We start from the raw sequence: 15,792 nt of genomic DNA, 5'->3' as shown, positions 1-15,792 counted from the left end.
ATTAAATAATTTTTTAATTTTATAAGCGAAATTAAAGGGATATTTACATATTTTATTTTTTAATTATTTTTTAATTTTTAAGCTCCATTTGATAATTTGAAAAAGATTTCCAGAAAATAACAAAATTTCCTAAAAGGTATTTTCCAAAAAAATTCATTTTTTATTGTTTTAGAAAAAAAATAAATTGTTTGTTAAATACCATGCTCAACATTTCCTTCCTTCTCTTGTCTCTGTTACAAGTCCACAATCCACATGAACCAGTGCTCCACTGACCACCAAGGCTACGCTATTGATGATGATAAGAAAGTGAAGCAACTCATGGCATGCTGGCTCTCAACTTATTCATGAAAGTAAATAATATCTTTATCTTGTCAAATGGGCATGCTTTGGATTCTATGATTTTTTTTTTTTTAATTTCTAAAAAAAACAAAATGATTTTCTGACTTGATTTTTTTTTATCCAAACACAAGAAATTTAAAACCTTAAATATACTCTAAAGATGTGTGTCACTTTGATAACTTTATTTGTAGAATTTAAAACCATTAAAGATAATTTCTCATAACTAAATTTGAAAAAAAGGGATTTTAAATTTAATAATTATACAAAATATAAGAAATTTGGGTTTGGGCTTCAACTTTCAATTGGATTTTTTATATTTGGGCCACGTTTCAAAGGTCATTCGGCCTGTCTTAATAATGAAGGCCCAACCAACTTCACCATTCGTAATCCCCGAGTTTTTCTCAAAGGAAGACACTTTTTAATTTATTTCCTCAACGAAGTGCTTTTAAACTTTATTTCAAAATAAAAGGTACTTTATATCAACTAATCTCCACGTTATTTATCTTCTTTTTCCTTTACTATAACATTTACATCCAAAAGAAGAGAGGAAAATGAAAGCACGTTATTAGTCGACTAATGAATGCTTTTTGATTTTTCCTCTGATTTTCTAAATTTCTTTTTACCATTTTCCTTTTTCTTTGATCCGAAAATTTTCCTACCTTGGCAGGATCTATAAGAATTTTTGGGTCTCATTCTTGTCGGTTTACCTCGCCTGAAGCTTTAATGGAATCAAATCCATTATCTTGGTATTCTCTTAAAGATTGACCATTGGATTTCCTTCTTAATAAATTTCAAGATACTACTAAAAAATTGATTCATGATAAAGCTCAATTCCCATGTTTTATGACTCCATTGAGTTGAGCAATTTTATATTGGTGAGGTAGACTATAAAGTTTTGAGGCAAAATGGTGGACATTGGCGTTCTCTATTTTGGATCTCCTCTATCAGAGCAATCTCTTCATTTTTTTCCTTCATCTAAGGTAGAAGGTAAGGTTTTAGTTAAGCCTCCAAAAGAAGTATTTGAAGAAGGTTTTGTTACTTCGCAAAATTGACTTGTTGCTCAGTTTGGGACGTGGCCCTAATTATAGTAATATGCAAAAAGTTATTAATATATGCTGTAGGTCCCAAAATGTTTCTTTTCAAATTTTCCATTATAGAAACTTGCAATTGGGTATTGAAATCTGGTCGTGGCACATTAATAATAGACCTTTTTTTTTGAGAAAGTGAAAACTTGGAATGAAACTTCTGTAACTTGATTTTGCTAAAATCCTTGTTTGGGTGAAATTGTTTGGAGTTCTTCCTTTAATTTTTGTTTTCAAAACCTTCTCAAAATCCAATATTTTTACTAGCAAAATTTTAAATATAGACAAACAACTTATTTTAATATAAAGAAAGGAGTAGGCTTTGATTTGCATTAATTAAAGATTATTAACAGATTATTTTTGCTCAAATGAAAGAAGGAAATGCTGACATAGAAAGAAATGCTCATGTGGAGTACACTTAAGTCAAAGTATTTTTATTTTGGAATAAAGTTTAAAAATATTTTGGTTAAGTAAATAAGATTTAAAAGTACCTTAATTTTAGAAAAAGCTCCCTAATTTCCTCCAATCCAATTTTTTATTTAATATTCAAAATTTTTTATTGCATTTCTTAAGTTATTCGTCTTAAACAAAATCTTAAAAGAGTATTTAATTTACGAAATTTTAAATTTAAAAAACATGTGATATTTGCAAAAATATGATATCAGAGGTTTTATTTGATTTTTAAGATATTTTATTTTTAGATTCAATCATTTGCTTGGGAGAATTCAAATTTATTAAATCATATATTTTGACCATAATCTTTTTGATAATTTTGTAAAAAAATTTTTTATTTTGTTTTTTAAAAAAATGACAAATGATACTTTTATCATCAAATAATGCCTTTATCAAATTTTTATTTATATAAAATATAAAATATTCAATTACGACATTTAATTAAAAAAACACTATAATTACTTAAATTTAAGCATTGAAAATACTCAATTACACATTTGATTAAAAAAAACATGATAATTATTCGCATACAAACTAAACAGTGAAACTTACAGTAGCCTTGCTGAATGCCATGAAGCCTTGCTGAATGCCATGAAGCTTTGCTGAAAGTTGCCTTTCTCAATTGAGTTGGATATCCAACAGTCAATTATGCCAAATGTTCTGTGGTACTATACCTATATATATATATAGTGATTTATGAATTAATTTAAGCAAAATATCCTAGCTTGGTTGCATAGAAGACAACAAGCATCTGATGATCAGAAGGTGACACCATAAATATTTTCTTGTCTTTAAGCCATGTCGTTTAGCACATCAAAGCCAGATAGCATGAGATGATCAAAAGGTTACAAAGTCATGCGATGGGTTTTCATAACAGTGTAATACGTGGCACACATTTCTCTGTTGCCATATGTCCCTGGTGGAACACATTTACATCTATCACAGTGACCTTAATCTTACCATAATTGACCTTGAGCTTAGCAACGGACAGGATCTAATTGGCAAGACAGTGGTCCTGAAGCATATGTGTGGATATTTTAAGCATGAAAACATGTTACTGATATTGTATGTAGATAATGTGAGCCATGGGCTGCAAAATGCATAGATAAGTTCGAACCAATGATCGGGCACCCTTGAACTGAGTAGCTAGTTAGGTGCTGTTGGTCGAAGTCGTATGCAGGCACCCTTGAGTGAGTTGGTAGAGCAATAGTTGAATCAGAGAATTATAGTGATCAAGAAGAAGGTCATGGGGCCTGAGTTAGTTTAAGAAAGGCCTTGAAAAGGCTGAAGAGAAAATGTCTCCATTTCAGACAATTTTATTATTCTTGTAGAAGACCTGAAAAATCTCTTATGTTTTTTATAAGGGAACGACTAGCGCCAGCTCTTTGTCACTCTCTTGGCTAGTGGGTAGGTAAGGGCCTGGCTAGTCTGAAGTGAGCTACTCCTAGGCATTTATGGTATCTAAGTGGGTGGGCATCACGACTATGGCACGGTGTCTCCTCTGGTGGTGGTAAACCTAGGGATAATTATGGTTGGTGAGTCTCGTATCGCACCTTTGTGTTAGGTGCTACAGCTGGGATAGCACACCTGAATCCCCAAGGCGAGATGAGCATGATGCTAGGTGTCAATCATGTGTGCGGGCAACCCAAAATGAGGTTAAAGGCTGAGGAATTAAAAAATGAATTTTATGGGAAAAGATGAGCCTAAAGGCTCTTAGCTAGCTATTGACCAACATCTGTGTTGTGCTTGGGGGATCATAACATGAGAACTTATATAAGATGTAAACAGGCATGATGTTGGGTTCTCACCATACCAGAAAGTAATAAAATCATGAGAACCGAGGCTGTGCACCCTTATGAGAATTCAAAGGTCGATGCTTTGGACCTTGGTGCCTGCGGGGGCATGGAAAGGTGCTCGAGGCTACCCAGAGATTTAAGGGCTGATGAGTTGAGGGGAGTTGGGTTTCTTCCTATTGAAGTGTGACCCTATGGGGTCAGAGCCAAGAAAGGCTTATGAGTATGTGACTTGAAGGATCGATATCAAGTTGTCCATGGCAAAATGAACTCGAGAAAAGGTTGACTTCAATTATGAATAGTCTTGGTGTCGCACAGATGCATGGTTTCAAAATAAGAAATGTGAAACCTTTTGACAATGTGGTACCAGCACCATGTTTAGCTCAATAGTGGGACTAAAGTGGGCCCAAGTGTAGGCATAATAATGTGAAATTGAGGTGCTAAGCTCAAAGAGAGCTATTGAAATGTGAATGCGGTTTTATGGTTATAAAAGCTCGAGATTGAGCCAATGATACGTGCTGTGGGAAAAACTAGCCTAGGTGAAAGGTCCTTGAGTAGGCTCTTAGATGCCAAGCAAAAGGGCACGAGAGTCTAGCCTCACCTAGCGAAAGGTGTTGGCATGTATAGGCATGTGATGCCCTTACGGTGGGAAAATCGTAGTGAGATCGAAATACGAAAAGGGCATACACTGTGAAATGGTGTTGAGTAAGGCTATGAGGGTCGAAGCAAGTTTTGTCTTGAGGGACATGGGTCATGCGTATTGAGATTAGTTACTAACGTGTGCACTTGTTGTATAGTGCAAGTGCCATAGTAGGGGTATAAGCTAAGTATTGGGTCTAAAATGGAGCCATTCTGTAGAGGTAGAAGAGTTTGAGTTGGCTGAGGATTAAAGCCATGAGATGTGATGGTCGGTGGAACATAAGTTCTCATGGTTAAAGGATCATGTGGGTATGCCGGTCAGTGGACCATGCTTTGAGTTGATCGAGAGAGATGGCATTATGAGTGGTTATGGTCAATGGACCATGATAGTGTGTATTTCAATGGAATGAGCAAGTGGTAATTAGCTAGAGTAGGCTTTGGGATGCCCTATGAGCTATGCCAAAGTCAAGGTAGACGAGTTATGGAACCATCGAGAATATATGGTTGTGTGCAGAGCTGAGCCAAGTTCGAGTAAAAGTGGAAGAGACTTATGATTCCCTGTAGGATTGAGTCAAGACAGTGAAGCCTGAGTTTATTGAGCCTTATGTTTAAGTTTGAAATAAAGATAGAGATAATGTGCGTTAAGATGCTGTCACGAAAGCAGTTGGCTAGAGGGCCATACCTAGAGAGGTGACTTTGGAAGGGCCAAAAGGACCCAAGTTATCAGATGACTGAAGTGTTTGAATGCCATCATGCTAGGGTCTATCGTAGGTGGTGCCGTATGAGTGCGATTGACCTAAGCACCACATCTAGAGGGGCACATGAAAGAGTCAGTGTCATAGGCTTATGGTTGGTGTGATCGATCATATCCAAAGGGGTGCACCAATGTGTGGCAAAACGGGTGGTCATTCATTCTACTAGAGTCATGATCGCAAAGGATGCCTCGAGGTCACAACATTATGAGATTATGAGTGAAATAGTGTTGTGGCACATATTAAGTAATCAAGATAGAGTCGGATAGTCCAAGATGCAAACAACATAGAGGTGCATTAGAGCTGGGATGAGATCCATCTACATTGACAATGAACGAGTACTGTGGGCAGTGCTTCATGTGCAGGATCTCAACCTAATCTTTGAGGGCACAAGTGAAAGACATGGGAAAATGTCAATTGTGTGCAATAAAAGAGTTAGGTGTGGTCTTGGTGTCGATAAGGGTATCAACATAGTAACTTGAAAAAAGTATCAAGGTCAAGTCTTGGTGTGCCTCGATCCTGCCATGACTGACCTTGAGCTAAGCAACGAACGAGACTTGGTTGGTGAGACGATGGTTTTGGAACATGTGTGTGAGCATTTTAAGCATGAAAACATGTTACTAATATTATGTATAGGCAGTGTGAGCCTTAGGTCGTAAGATGCACATGTAAGTTCAAGCTAGTGGTCGAGCACCCTTAAGCTGGGTAGCCAATTAGGTGCTATCGATTGAAGCCATGTATAGGTGTCACGGGTCGAGACTTAAGCTCTACCCGCGTGACTCCGAGACTCGGGCATGCATTCATCTGACATTCTAGATCAACCTACCTGTCTCGATTGACACCCTTGTGAGGTATTGTCTACTCTATCCCCTATGGCCTTACGATTTTATCTTACAAAAGGTGCCTCACAAGAAAGAGGTGCTGTGAACCCTTTTATACCCTAGTGACCCTTATATTATGTTCAATGTGGGATTCAAGACTCTTCCTTAGGTCCGTGACATTCTCTCTCACCCGACCTCGTGATGCTCTCGTCACGAAGGCTGGCCACCTTGCCTACCTTCCTCGAGATGATTGATGTGGATTGAACGGTTTAGGGCTGGCTTTGATACTACTTGTCAGGGGTCGAGACTTAAGCTCCAAACTCGCGCGACTTCGAGACCCACTCATCCACTCATCCGATGTCCTGAATCAGTCTGACCACACGGTTCACACCCTTCTGAGGTATTATCCGTTCTGACCCTCCTGACCTCACGATTTTATCCTAAAAAGGTACCTCACAAGGGAGAGGCGGTATCAATCCTTTTATACTCCAATGACCCTCTTATTAGGTTCAATGTGAGATTCATGACTCTTTCTTAGATCTATGACACAGGTACCTTTGAGTGGGTTGATGGAGCAACAAGCAGAATCAGAGAATCATGGTGACCAATAAGAAGGTCACAAGACCTTGAGTTAATTGAAAAAAGGCTCTGAGATGGTTGGGAAGAAAAGTGTCATCATTTCAAATATTCTTACGATTCTTGGTAAGAGACCTAGAAAATCTCTTACGCTCTTTATAAGAGGATGACTGGTGTTAGATCTCCACCACCTCATTGGCTAGAAGGCAGACAGGGGCTTGACTAGTCTAAAGTGAGCTATTCCTAGGCACTTGTGGTGTCTAAGTGAACGGGCATTGTAGGGTCACGAGTGTGGCACGGTGTCTCATCGATTCATAATAAATCTAAGGACGGTTAAGGCCTACAAGTCTCGTATTGTGTCTTCGCATTAAGCCATGAGGTTAGGCGATAACGTTCGCTATGTCCCTCAATTTTCTCTTCTTGAGCCAAAAAGATCATAAGATACTATTTGCATAGGAGGGGCACTATCGAGCCTGAGGGATGAGTGGGCTAGTAGGCAGGCACGCTACTAGACCCTTGTGGCTAATCGGTAAAAGGGTGCTGTGGCTGGGTAACACACTTGAGTCTCCAAAGAAGAACAAGCATGACGTTGGATGTCAATCATGTGTGCGGACAACCCAAAATAAGGCTAAGGGCTAAAGCCCTAAGAAATGAATTTGTGGGAAGAGATGAGCCTAAAGGTTTATAGGTGGTTGCTAACTAGCATTTGCGTTGTGTTTGCGAGATCATGACATAAGAGTTTGCGTACAATGAAGACGGGCATGATGTTGGGTTTTCAACATGTAAGAAAGCAATAAAATCATGAGAACCAAGGTTGTACACCCCTATGAGAATTCGATGGTTGATGCTCGGGACCTTGGTGTCTGCCGGCATGAAAGGGTGCTTTAAGCCACCCAAAGATTTAATGGCTGATGAGTTGAGGGGAGTTGGATTTCTCTCTATCGAGGTGTGACCCTATGGGGTCAAAGTCAGAAAAAGCTCATGAGTATGTGGTTTGAAGGATTGATATCAAGCTGTTCATAGGAAAATGAACTAGAAGATAGGCTGACCTCGACTATAAATAATTTTGGTGTCACAGAGATATGTGGTTTCAAAATAAAAAATGTACGGCTCGTGACACGCAACATGTGATTCATAGCTCTCAAGTTATAGAAAGTAATGGCTATTACGATGTTTAATTGAAGAGATGCCATAATTAAAAGTAATAACTTTAGTTTAAATTCAAATTATTGATAATTGTAGTATATGTTGAAGATAAATGATGTAATTTGTTAATAATGAAATATATAAGTGATAAAAAAATTAATTATAACGCTTTGTTCAAAAGAAACATTGTAGTTAACTTAAAATAAAATTTAATTTCAATTTAGAATTTATTTTTCAAAAAATAACATAGATAGAGAGTTTATTTTTTCAAATCAAATTTAAAAGTCAAATAACTTTCAGTTTGAAATTTTAAAATATATAAAAAAAGTTATATTTTTTATTATGAAATTTTTAATACCATTAAAAATTTGACTTTTTCCTTAAAATCAGATAATTTTAAAATTAAATATGAGAATTAAATATTCCTAACCAAAATTTCGAAAATAATTTTTAAAATTTTTTTGAACGAAAGGCATTCTAATAGAACTTCCAATAACCGCCTAGAATTCTCCCAATTCACGAGTCAACTCGGCTCTCCCAAAAAGGTGAGTCACCACTCTTTCCTACCCTCCTCAACTCTCTCTTGCAATCCCTTTTTCAGTCTACTTTTTAGCTCAATTTTTTATGCACACATTTGTTCCTGATTTGAGCCATTCTTCTCTTTCATTGAAGAGTGGGAGTTCTTTTGTTGCTAGTTCTAATTCTAGTGTTCCATTTTCAATATATCAATCGGCCTGAATTTTCTCTGGCATTGCTTCGTACAAGTTTGATATCAATCAAGGTCGGCGTTGGGTCCGGCTCTACTTTTATGCTCTCCCAAAATCAGGCCAGAACTTGACATCTGCTCCAATAACAGTTGTCACTGATGATTTTGTGCTCTTGAACAACTTCACTTTCAAGAACTATAATGGTTCTTTTTTGCTCAAGGAGTATGCAATCAATGTGACCTCTGATACCTTGACTCTTACCTTCATTCCTTCAAACAATTCGGTTTCGTTTGTTAATGCAATGGAAGTCGTCTCCATCCCAGATGCAGTCCTGCCTGACCAGGAATTAGATCTGAATCCATCTACTCCTATTAGTGGTCTTTCATAATTTGCCATGGAAACTGTTTATCGGTTAAACATGGACGGGCCATTGATCACTGCTCAGAATGATACCCTTGGAAGAACATGGAAGAATGATGTGAAATATATCCATGTAAACAGTTCTGCTCTGAATGTTTCAGTCAATCCTGCTTCTATCAAATATACGACTTCCATTACAACAGAAACAGCCCTAAATTGGGTCTATGCTACTGCTGAAGTCATGGGAGATGCAAATATATCCAGCATGAACTTCAATGTAACTTGGGTCTTCCCGGTTGATTCAAACTTCATGTATTTTGTTCTGGCACATTTTTGTGATATTGTGAGTCAGTCTCTAAATGCTTTGGTTTTCAATCTATACATAAATGATGATATTGCTGTTGCAAGTCTTGACCTCTCAACATTGACCGGTGACATAAATGTTCCCTATTATAAGGACTTTATCTCCAATTCTTCAGCAGAATCCGATACATTGACTGTTAGCATTGGTCCAGATTCAGTGGCAGAAATCAGTAATGCAACAATGAATGGATTGGAGATAATGAAAATTCGCAATGAAGCTGGAAGCCTGGATGGACTTTCTTCTGTTAAGAATCTCCTAACGAAATCATCCTCAAAGAAGAACAAGATTTGGATAATAATTGGTTGTCTTGTTGGAGCTGTAGCTGCAGTGGCACTAATTGGGTTCTGTTATTCTTCTCCTTCCAAGAAATCCTTGATGCTACCAACAAATTTGATGAGAGCCTAATTCTTGGAGTTGGTGGTTTTGGAAGGGTCTACAAGGGAACACTTGAGGATGGGACTAAAGTTGCTGTCAAAAGAGGTAACCCTAGATCTGAACAAGGTCTTGCTGAATTCCGCACTGAAATTGAAATGTTATCAAATCTTCGCCACCGCCACCTTGTCTTTCTTATTGCGAACTGTGATGAAAGATCAGAAATGGTTCTTGTCTACGAGTATATGGCTAACGGACCCCTTAGAAGCCATCTTTATGGAACAAATCTACCACCTCTATCATGGAAGCAACGACTTGAAATATGCATTGGGGTTGCTAGGGGCAGGGATTCAAATAACGGTTTAATAGCAGAATAGTGGCCGTAAAATTATGGTAGCACTACCCTCCGCTACCGTTATTAGATAAAAAACGGTTGAAAAATTCATTCACAGCAAAAATGGAGAGTAACGATTGTAAAATAACGGCGTAACGGGCAATAGCGATAATAACGGACCGTTATTGCCGCTATTTTGTTTTTCTACTCACGAATCTAATAGTTCAAGAAAAAAAACAAAACTTTAAGTCTGCAAAATAAACAATAAACGTACAAAAGTAAAAATAAAAGCCAAAGCAAAAAATAAAGCTCACAATCTCAGATCTTTATCATCAAAGTAAATTTAGAAACGAGTTAGAAAACATATCAATTATTTCAAGTTTCAACAATTCAATCGGTATTTTTGACATTTAAATTTAAATCAGCCTCAAGTTTTCAATTAACATTCAAGATCAAATAAGGTAAGAAAAGAAAGTTAAATTACCTTTTTTTTGTAAAATTTCTATAAAATAATCTGTTGTAAGAGTTTGAAAGACGAACGAGGTATCCGTAGATACTAAGCAAGTCAACAAGTGATAGTGATAAAGGGATGCGAGAGAAAATGAGAGATGAAAAAAAAAAAAGAGATAAGAAGAAAATTTTGAAAAGCCAAGGAAGACAACATGAAGAAGAAGATGAACAGAAAAGAGTATTAGCATTTCAAAAAGGGTTTGCCGTTTGCTAGAAAGAATTAAGCAAATTTGGGATATTAGGCACGTTAGGAGAGATTGGATGAGGTGGGAGTGATTGGGTGTGGTGAGGCGTTGGGGGGAAGGTGGGGAGGGATTGGGTGTGGTGGGATGTTGGGGGGAAGGTGGAGAAGGATTGGATGGGGGTGAGGAGGGATTGGGTGTGGTGGGGTGTTTGGAGGGTGGGATTGAATTTTTTTATTTAGTTTTGTAATTAATTTTTGATAATTTTTTAGGTAAAATTTAATTAGTGGTTTTGAAAATTTATAATTTAAAAAAGAAATTAATAATTTAATATAATATATAGAGATTTTAAATGAAAATTTTTGATAAATTTTTTTGTATAAGTTTGATAAAAAATAATTAAAATTAATTATTATATTTTGATTGTGTTATATATTAATTTATAATTTTGTATCTGAATTTTAATTTTTTTTGTTGTTTTGATTTTATATTATTGCCAATTCTTTTGATATTAGATTAATTCTTGTTATTTTTGTATAATTATTGAAGATTGTGTTTATTATATAACTATTAAAAGTTGCTTGTGATAAAAAAAATTTATATCAATTAGTGTATCAAAAAAATTAAGTTACTTAACAAATTTAGCATTTTATGATCTATTACTCTTATTAAGATTAAAAACTAAAAAATAAAAAATATATGTTTGAAAATTTTATTAAAATATAAGTTTGAAAACTTTTAATTTTTGAAATTTTTTTAGATAAAATCTAATTAGAGGGATTGAAGATTTATAATTAAAAAAATTAAAAGATTAATAATTTAATACGATATGCATAGATAATGTACCCTCCACCACAAATGTATCATCTTCAAATATATCCTCTACCTCAAATGTATAAAAAACAAAGGCTTCAGGAATGAAGATAGAATCAACTTGGCTCTCAAAGTGAAGATAGAGAATCTGACCCTCCTCGTTATTTTATCATGTGATAAATTTTGAAATATATATCAATAATTGTAGTTGATGAAATTTGAAATTATTATATTTTTAAGTTTGTAATTTTATTAAATTAAATGCTTGGTATTTAACATATTATGTTTTGTTAATATTTGATTTGTCTAGAATTAATATTGAATATGAACTTGGCCAAGACAAATTTTAGGGATAAACCAAATACGAATGCTTTTTATAATCTAAATAAAATTGTGAATAATTTTTTTAGAAAATAAAAAACATAGTGTTATAAATTATTTTTAAAATCATTGAATAAGAGTTTTTATAATTATAATTATATTATAATTATAATTATAATTATTACATTTTATAATAAATTATGAAAAAAAAAAATTCACGACCGTGATTATCGCAATAATCGCAATTATTTTCGTTATATCCGAAAACGTGACAAATGCTACGCGATTGAAAACGTGACCGATCGCTATTTAAATCCAGGGGACTTCATTATCTCCACATTGGTGCAGCCCAAAGCATTATTCACCAAGATGTGAATACCATAAACATTCTTTTGAATGAGAATTTTGTAGCCAAAGTAGCAGATTTCGGTCTTTCAAAAACTGGTCCAGCTTTAGATCAGACACATGTGAGTACTGCAGTTAAGGGTAGCTTTGGTTACCTTGATCCTGAATATTTCAGAAGGCAGCAACTCACAGAGAAGTCTGACGTGTATTCATTTGGGGTGGTTCTGATGGAAGTTCTCTGCACTAGGCCAGCTTTAAATCCTGTTCTCGCAAGAGAACAAGTTAATATTGCAGAATGGGCAGTGAACTGGCAGAAGAAAGGTATGTTGGATTAAATCATGGATTCTAATCTGGTGGGGAAAGTGAATCAAGCTTCTCTTAAGAAATATGGAGAGACAGCTGAGAAGTGCCTGGCTGAGCACAGCATTGACAGGCCATCAATGGGAGATGTTTTATGAAACCTTGAATATGCTCTTCAGCTGGAGACCTCATTAGGACTAATGGAACCCGATGACAACAGTACAAAGCATATCCCAGCCATTCATTTGGCTCCACTTGAGCCATTTGACAACAGTGTTAGCATGATCGATGGGGGAAATTCTGGCACTGATGATGATGCTGAAGATGCAGCTACTAGTGCAGTATTCTCACAACTAGTAAATCCTCTTGTAAGATGGATGACAAATGGTCCTGCCTTGTGACTTTAGCCTATGGACATCCTGCTGAAAAATTCAGTTGTCCCTGTCCTGAGAATACTTGGAAATATACTAAGAGATTGAATGAAGGTTTTTTCTTGTTACATTATTCTGTTCTTTTTCCTCAATTTTTCATTCATATTATATATAGTTTGTAATATAGTTGAGTGATGGCTACCTATCAATCCATCCTAAAATCGCATGTAACGAATCATAAATATTCCATTATTGTTGATTTAATTCATCTGGCTTGCAGATGCCAACGTTAAATTTACGCAGTTACCATCTAAGGATTATCTTATTTGTGTTTTGTTCACTGTATGAGTTTATAATTTAAAGCCTTCATTTACCATTTCAGCAGCTGAACGGACTTGCAATGTTGGAAATCCATTGCCTTTCATTGTGATTTCAAGGTATGGTTATACAAAAGACAAAGTTTTTGGGGGCTTATTTGTTATCCACAATATGTTTGTCACGGTCTACAGCAACTTAGAAGAGATTATTTGTTTTGATCAATTAGACTTTATTATTTTATCTCATCCAAATAAATTTATAATATTTAATTTATATTTAAATAAACTCTTTAACTTTTAATTTGTATTCAAATAAGGCTTTAATCTATAATTTGTTTTTAAGTAAGTTTTTAATATAAATCCATATGTTTTTGAGGTAAACGCTTATATGGATATAAATGAAAGGATAATGATTCATTTGAGTATCATAAAAATATAATGATTTATTTAAATAAAGTTGAATAATTTAAGGGCAATTTTAGTATTTTAGCCATTAATTAAATACAAATAAATTGTCTTAAAAAATGAGTACAAAAATTCGATGAATTTTTTAATTATATAACAAGGAGAAAACCTTTCTATTTTATTTTAATGCTCATAAAATTCAAAGCTTCCAAATTCATTATAGTCTCAAGAACCGAGCTCTTTGAGAACTATTTTATTAAACAAATTTAATAGTAGTCTTCAAAACACAAATCAAGGCGACTGCAACTTCATGATCATGATCTGGCTATTGCTTTGGGGCAACTTTATTATTAGCTATAAAATTCCCATCGTAATTTCACATATGGAAATAGATCATCCATAGCTTTTCTACCACGGTCATGGTGCAGGCGCAGGTGGAGGAGTTCTGCAGTTCCCGCCAAATCGGTTGCACCTAGGAAGGGGTGTGCAAGGTTTGTTAGGTATTTTAGCACAGGGCACAACATATCTCCCAGGAACAAGTGCTCTGCCGCCACGCACAAATGGGCTATTCCTGGAAATGGAACCTGCAAATTCAACAGCCATATGCCATGTCCATGTTGTTAACGACATTCATAAAAATAAAATCAATGTAATTAGTTAAACCAAAGTGCTGAAAATTAAAAAAAAATCGTAGTTTTGAAAAAAAAAAGAAATTGCGAATGATAAAATTTGAATATCAAATTTATTAAATATTACTTTTTAAAAATGATTGCATAAATTAAATGAACTAATCTTAAGTTTAATATGTTATAAGATTTAATTATAAATACGCATATGATTCGAATAAAATCCAAAAATATCACTGATTTTATTACGAAAAAATATATATAAAAGACTAGTTGTTCTTACCTTTCTCGACCAGCCCTCGAGCCATGGTGGAAGTGGCAATAAAGAGAGAGGAAGCTAAGAGAAAGCATACTAGGAGAAATAATGCTCTCATTTTTTATTATAACTAGGCAGGTTGAGCTGAAAATCTCCTCTCTCGACTGCAATTTATAGGCCAATTTCAAGGCTGTCGTGGAAAAAAAAACAAAAACAAAAACAAAACAGATAGCATACTATTCAAAGATTATTGATATCATTTCTAAACTATTGTGGAAAACAATTAAAATTCAATGTACAAACGAAAGACAAAAATTGACTAAGGGAGAAACTATGAAATTTGCACGAAAATGACTGCACTAACGTGATATACTAATTTTTCCTCTCGAAAATATCGATCTCTCATGTCTTGAGGCACTTTTTGTGAGACTTTCAAATCAAATTGAATAATATCTCATGAGTGTGAATTTTCAAATGTCTCCCTCATTTAAAAAAATTAAAAAGATTTTTGGAGAGACTTCATGGAGTGAAGAAAATTAAAAATACTTGTTTTTATTCTATAAAAATATATAAATATACAAGATAAAATTATCTTATACATTTGAAGGTAGAGTTTTAAACTCTACAAACAAACTTAGAAATTTAATGTGTGTTTTATTATGTTGCATTTATGAAAATTAATAAATCAATTAAGTATTAAATAAACATATGTCAATCATTTAATTTATTTTTATACGATTAAAGTCGTAATTTATATATATAAAAAAAAGTTACAAGTGTTAAAAGTTTGAATTTAAGATTTACTAGATGATATTTTTTAATAATAATTATATGAATTAATTGAATTAAGTTATAGATTTAACAATCATCTAACTTAGCTTATAAGTTTTAAGAGAAAATTTGTAAAATTAAAATGCATTCATCAATTTTGTAATGAATAATATGAAAACATTTTGTTAAACAAATTGCATTAGATTTTTCAGAAGGTAAAACTAATTTTCAAAGACTTTGGCTGGTTTTTTTTTTTTTTTTAATTTTTAATCCATAAATCTCTTAGCTTACTATTTACTTGATTGAAGAAAAAATTACTTGTATAAATTCTTTCAAACTTATAATTTTCAAGGGTTAACTAAAATAACATACCAATTGATCTAAAAATTAATAACATCTTATCTATTAATAACACATCTTATCTCTTAATAACAAACATTTTTATTGACCATTTCAAAGTCATGTAGATGCAACAAAACCATTGAAAAGATTCTTCAAAAAAAAAACCATTGAAAGGGAAAGATTATGAAATTGTGGAGTGTGATAAAAAGTGATGCCACTTTGAAGGGAATGTGATGCTGAAATATCCAGTGATGCCCTAACTTAGTGAAGCGATTTTTTTTTATTGAAATTTTTTTTATTGAAATTTTAAATATATTATGATCATTTAAATAAATTAAATAATTTTTTAATTTTATAAGTGAAATTAAAGGTATATTTACATATATCATTTTTTAATTATGTTTTTATTTTTAAGCTCCATTTGATAATTTGAAAAAGATTTCCAGAAAATAACAAATTTTCCTAAAACGTATTTTCCAAAAAAATTCATTTTTT

At 34.0% G+C, this 15,792-nt stretch overlaps 1 pseudogene; it reads left to right on the top strand.

Moving 5' to 3' along the window:
* The first annotated feature begins 8,225 nt into the window (after positions 1-8,225).
* On the top strand, positions 8,226-12,799 carry LOC149519187 (receptor-like protein kinase THESEUS 1 pseudogene; annotated as a pseudogene).
* The last annotated feature ends 2,993 nt before the right edge of the window (positions 12,800-15,792 follow it).

Source organism: Durio zibethinus, chromosome 4, assembly GCF_047325235.1.
Source record: "Durio zibethinus cultivar Kanyao isolate XHJ-2024 chromosome 4, ASM4732523v1, whole genome shotgun sequence".
Lineage (NCBI taxonomy): Eukaryota > Viridiplantae > Streptophyta > Magnoliopsida > Malvales > Malvaceae > Durio > Durio zibethinus.
The sequence above is the reverse complement of the archived record's forward strand: the minus strand, read 5'-3'. Positions and strand labels throughout refer to the sequence as shown.